Raw genomic sequence first — 6,011 nt, 5'->3', positions numbered from 1 at the left:
AGAAATTAGGTCCTGAAGCAATAAAGCACGGCCAGCTGTAATCAAGAGTGCCTCAGCTGATCTGTGCCAGGCTCCCATCTGAGCTCTCTAAGCCAGCTGCTGGTACTTGGCCCTTCCATCTCTGCTCAGACCTTTGAAAGACTGTGGTGCTTGGAAGGTGGGGAGCTGTGCTTCTGCTTCTTATCCACGTGAGTTCCTCCTTGAGGATTTCCTTTTATTATTGTTGGAGAGTTTTGTTTTGCTGCTGGTCAACTTAAGCACTCTCAGTATGAAATCTATAGCAACAGAGAAGATAGTACTGGTGTTTACAGGGCTTGGAAAAGGTATTTCCAAGAAGCTAGAAGTAGTGCCTGAGTTGTGAGTGTTGCTTGTGATGGAAACGCTTTGTAATAGTGTGCTGTAACTAACAATGAATACTGTACAGGGTGTGGATGTTTATCACAGGAATATGTTGACTTGGTTAATAGAAGAATTAAGAAGGTAAGCAGTGGTTGGAGAGGAGTCACTGCCTCTCCTAGGAGTAGCTTCAAGGTGAGAGCAATGTCAGAGCTGCTGCTGCAGGATCTTGTGGTGGGTTAGGGGGCAGCTAGAGGATGTTCAGCTGTGCACTGGTGGCGTCACTGACAAGATAACAGAAAATGAGAAGAACATCTTTATTCTACTGCCATTTTAATTTGATCATAAAAATCATTCTGGTTGGAAAAGACCTCTTCCACAAGTCCAATCCTAGCCGGTTTCCCCCATGCCCACTGACCATGTCTTTCAGTCCTACAGTTCTGTGGTTCTCCAAGCATGGTGATTCCACCACCTCCCTGGGCAGCCTGTGTTAATGTGTCACCACTGTTTCTGAGAAGAAATTGCTCCTAATATCCAACCTGAACCTTTCCTGGTGCTGCTTAAGGTTATTTCTCTGTAGAGCTTCAGTGCATGTAGTTGCTGTAGCTCCATGTAGGCCAAGTAGCTTTGAATGAGGAAGAGCAATTAGCAGTCATTACCAAGGTCCTCAAAGTAGGGGTGGGTTAAGCCCCTTGTTTTTCTAGGCCTTTTATTGCTGCTATGTTGGGTAGGTGGTTAATAGTGACTGGGCACCATCAGGTCACAAATTGGGAAGTGGTCTGGAAGATGGAGAGTGGAAATGAATTCTGTTCACAAATGCAGAAACATGGGGGTTTTTTTGTATTCCTGTACCTGCTGCGGTGTTACTGTGAGGCCACTAGTTTTCTACCACTTTTATTTTCCTTTTGTAGCTTGGGGATAAGAAAGCAGTCAAAAAGCTTTTCAAAGCAGAAGTTGGTTGTCCTTAATGTTCAGCAGCTGTTTGGTGAGAGCCTTTCTTTAGAGACCCTATGACCCGTTTTCACTGTTTTTCAGTATTAAGCTGGCTTTCTATAGGTGCTATTTTTAAGTTCATGGGCTGCTTAGAAGGATCCGCTTTTGTGGCAATAGACTGACAAGTGACCTTTGTACATACAGAAGGGTAGAGGGACCATGGACCAAAGTGACACATTTCTGAGCTGTTTGTTCTGCACAGACTTGGAAGCTCCCATGTAGATTTTTACATGGCCCTTTTTTCTGAGAAGATCTGCAGGTACCTTTGCCTTGATCCAGCAGAACTGTGAGGAGATTTAACTAATGGCTTCATTAGTTATAGCTTATTTTTTTATTACCTCCCCCCCCTTTTTGGGGAACAATTCTTAAATTTGAGCTTGTTGAGTCTTAAAATGATCGCACAGATGCAACTGAATGTTTTCTTTTGAAGAGCTTTGGTATTTAAAGAGACATATTATGTAACACCGTGTTTTAAGGCACGTACCTTAATCTCTGGTGAGCTCCTATCTTACCAAAAATTCCCTGACGTGCTTCTGGAGTTAAAAATCTGAAAACCCCAAAGACCTGAAGAGCTTTGTTCTTAATTTCTCTGCAGAGTTGACATCATAAGTTGCCTAATTTTGAGGTAAAAGACCTTCTGGTTAATTTTACATGACACGTTGTTGTGTTATTGCTGGAAAACATTGTATATGTTTAGTGCGTCATGCTCCCTAGAAGTTTCTGAAAGACCTTTTGTGTCAGCAAGGAATATGGGCTTTACTTCCTTTTCTTCCATCAGCCTTATCTTCCCAGCATTTATCATCTCTTATTGTGTCTTATCTTTATACTGGATAAGATTGTTTTATCAATTCGTCTATGGAAGCCCAGTTAACTTTGGGTGAATGGAGTGGCATGGAAAGTATCAAAGATAGTACTGTTTGCTCGGGTAATGGTGGTGAACAGACATGTTATTTTAGAATCTTTTCCTGGGGGAGGAGGGGAAAGAAGGTATACGTTTGAAGAAGTAAATGACATTCTGCTGTTATTCATGTGAATCTGGTTGTGGGAATGGCCTAATTAATGAATGAATTTGCTTGGGTTTAAAGAACGTAGTGTCTTCTGAAATGCATGATTGTTTTCAGTTCTGTGGGTATTTTAGCTGAACCACAGCCATCTCTCTGTGTATACTGTAGTTGTTTACTGTTTACCAAGGAAGACCAAATGCATCATAATAAAGTAACTAAAATACTAATGTTTTCCCCTTTCATTCTGTGATGCAGTATTTTGCTCATTTCTAAAGACAACCTTCTACTTAAAATATCCTGGTATCGCAAATATCACTTAGATTAATTTATCCTAAAGGTAAAGCTTGACAGGGGTGTGTGTTCCATCACTGAAATAAGTTGCCTTCTGTAATAACTCATTTCCCCAAAACCAAAACATTTTATCACCAAAGAGTGCCACACGTACTCCATATTGGAGTGCTTGTGCTGTATGTCACAAAGGAGAAAAAAGACCAAAGCAAAAAAAACATCACACAAAAGCAACTGAAGCAATCATCATACAAAGGTAAGCTCTTCTAATACCCACTGTCACCCAGCTTCATGTAAATTTTGTGTGGGAGTCAATCTTTTTCCTTAGTGTAATACACAGGCTCAACTGCAAGAATGATCAGAGACCGAGTAAATGTGATCTGAGAGGAGAGACTGAAAGAATTGGGGTTGTGTAGTCTAAAGGAGAGGAATGTGTTGGGAGAAGTGATAATGATCTTCAAAAATATAAAAGGTTTCTGTGGAGAGAAGGAATAATTTGTTCTTCCTGTTCAGCAGATCTAGGGCAAGAGGTAATGGACTCACAGCTTTAAGGTAGACATTAGCAAGTTATTTCAAACTGCAAAGGCAGTTTAGCACTGGAAACTATTACACGGGAATCTCACTTACTGAAGGCTTTGGGAAAGCAGGTTAGGCCAAATGTCCCAGGATTTTCTGCAGGTGAGGTAGATTATATGCAGATAACCTCAAGAGGTTTCAGGCTGTTTTGTATTGTCTAATTTCTTTCAGATAATGTACCACAGATGTAGTACTGCTATCATGTTTTAACTCTCACTCTGACTTATGTCTTCAGAAAATTCCAGTAAGAAAGTGTGGTGGTAGATGGCGGGGGGGAGGGGGAGGGAACGGGTCATGAAGTTCCCAATAGCAAAGTATTAATGAACCACAGCCTCTGCAGGGTGACTGCTTTGCTTGAATGGGAGTGTGACTTGCAGTACTTCTGCATGACAGGCCTTGGGTGGCTTCAGTAGCGAGCTGCCATAGTAGGCATGCATTATCAGAAAGTCTGTTTTGAATTACCTTTTAGGCTTCAATTTAATCAAAGGGGTGGTCTTCACTTTTTGCTGTAAGTACCCCTTGGATACAGAGCAGCAAGCTCTGTGCAGAGCTCACCAGTGGCCGCTGAGTGCCATGGGTTGTGGGACATTCTGCCTGGATCTGTCTGCATGCTCCAATTCCTGCAAAAAATCTCTAGGAAACAACCACATCGTACAGGAAACAGGAATGATCATCATGGAAGTCTTCCTCATTTCTCTTGTTCTGTGAAAAGGGGGATAAGAAAGGATAGCTGTATGGTCCAGTGTAATTTTGGTTGGGTGGAGGACATGAAACTCTCAGTTGTTTAAGCTTATCTGAGGCCTATGTTTTAGCAGAGCTAATCGTGTTGTTTAAACACTTTACACAAACCAAAACAAGGCAGCAAAAGGTACTGTAAGTCTAGTTTTAGTTTGTAACAGCAACATTTTTCCCTCTCCCAGTTAAGTTTACAGAAATTATGGGCTCTGTGGAGTGAGTTATCCTAACCTCTGCTGGAAAGTGCCATCCTCACAGTACCATCCTCTAAAAGTGACATTGCAAACCTCTTTGGAAGGCTATATATGTTAGGCTACATACTCTGTTCTGTTGTCCCAGAACAACAGGCACTTTGTTTGGTGTTTCGGACTACATGCTTTTGTGGAAAAGCTTGTGAAGAATCTCCGTTGGGCGCAGGGTGATTGTCGTGGTGCACAATGCAGAGGTTCAGGTCAAGGTGAAACCACTTGCTGCTGTTTTGATGTATTGAGGAAACACTTTTACCTGTGAGATGTGAAGTGGGATTTCTGTTGCGAGTACTGTTACTGTGCCACAATTTATAAGCATGGTGTAATAGTGTTCTGTTGTGGTGCCGTCCATTGCTTTTGCATTAGAATCTTAAAAATGGATGCAGAGATTGCTGTTGTAGAAGCCCCATCTTGTGGACAACCAATCAATGACTACTTCAGCACTACTAAGATTCAAAAGACTGAAAAGTTGAGGCTTATTTGGAAGAGTTTACAATCAACAGCAGTGCCTTCAGGCTGCTGGATAGTATGCAAACATGCATGTGCAGAAACTGGCATGTGCAGGTGTTTCCACGGGTAAGTAATAGTGAATTACAGAGAGAAGGCAAATAGAGATGGAGACAAGAATTCATTGCCAGAATTCTGTTTTAAGACTGAATTTGCTAAAGTGCTGCTGAGCCTGAATCCTGCACTGAATTCCCAGAATGGTTTCCTGTAGCAACCTGTATAATGTACGTTAGTCTCTGGCTGACAAAATCATATGAAGGCAGAAGTGCATTGCTTGAAAAACTTGTTCAGACAAAAAGAATAGCAAAGACTGTGTGGAAACTGAATCTGGGAACTTTGGGAATATCCTTCAAGAAATGCTTTTTTTCAGCACAAAATAAAAAGGGCGAGCAACTCGGAGTGGGTGAGCCAGTATACGTGGTAGAAAGAGTATTGGGAAGGTGGGGAAAAGTGGGAAAGTAATCCAATCATATAAGCCATCTTCAAATGCAAGTGTGATTAGTAGAATATACTGCATATAAATGGGCATAGTATGTTCAGTTACACCGAATTCTGAAATATCTAAGTATACAATTAGGGTGCGTTTTGAATAAATTATGCACCCATGTGATGATTTTCGTTACACTGAAGACTGTAATAAAATAGCCAGAAGGTATAGCGACATCTAGGGAAAGTTTAGCAGAAGTGCCTTCTTGCTGCAATCTCTTGCTCCATTTTTGCTTATAAGGTTGGCATTTGACAGATGCAGTGTATTAAAACAGAAGATTAATTGCTTAAATTTGCAGAGTTCTGCACATTCCTTCTTGCACTATTAGGTTCTATCAAGAAAATACGAGATGATCATCTGAAGTGCAACTTTGGAGTAATAGACACACACATCTTCTGCCAGTCTATATAGAATTTACTTGAAAGGAAATTAAGAGGTGTGACTGGAAATTATTACTTTATGGAGATGGGTGTCATGGTTCATAAATGAACGCACATGTAGGTCGTGTTAAAGAAATAAGGATGAAACTTTATTTTACTGCACACATTTCTGTGAATATTGAATTTGGGTGCCTCTGGCCTTTCTAATATACTTAAGCTTTTTGCATATTAAGGTTTTATCGATCTCAAACTGTTGGAGATGTGATGCTGTTGATATTCCTAGTGATTTAACATAAAGATTTCAATGGTGTTAGGGAAATTTACATGGTTTGAAAGCAAAGCTTGGTGTGTTACCTTGCTATGCAAATATATGCAGTTGAACTCAGAGCTTGGTATGTAATTTTAGCATTTTCAACAGTGTGGGCTTTTGCAGCTGGGTGGCGTGTGATTTGTTTCA

The sequence above is a fragment of the Excalfactoria chinensis genome, chromosome 8 (genome assembly GCF_039878825.1).
Source record: "Excalfactoria chinensis isolate bCotChi1 chromosome 8, bCotChi1.hap2, whole genome shotgun sequence".
NCBI classification, from domain to species: Eukaryota; Metazoa; Chordata; class Aves; order Galliformes; family Phasianidae; genus Excalfactoria; species Excalfactoria chinensis.
The sequence above is the reverse complement of the archived record's forward strand: the minus strand, read 5'-3'. Positions refer to the sequence as shown.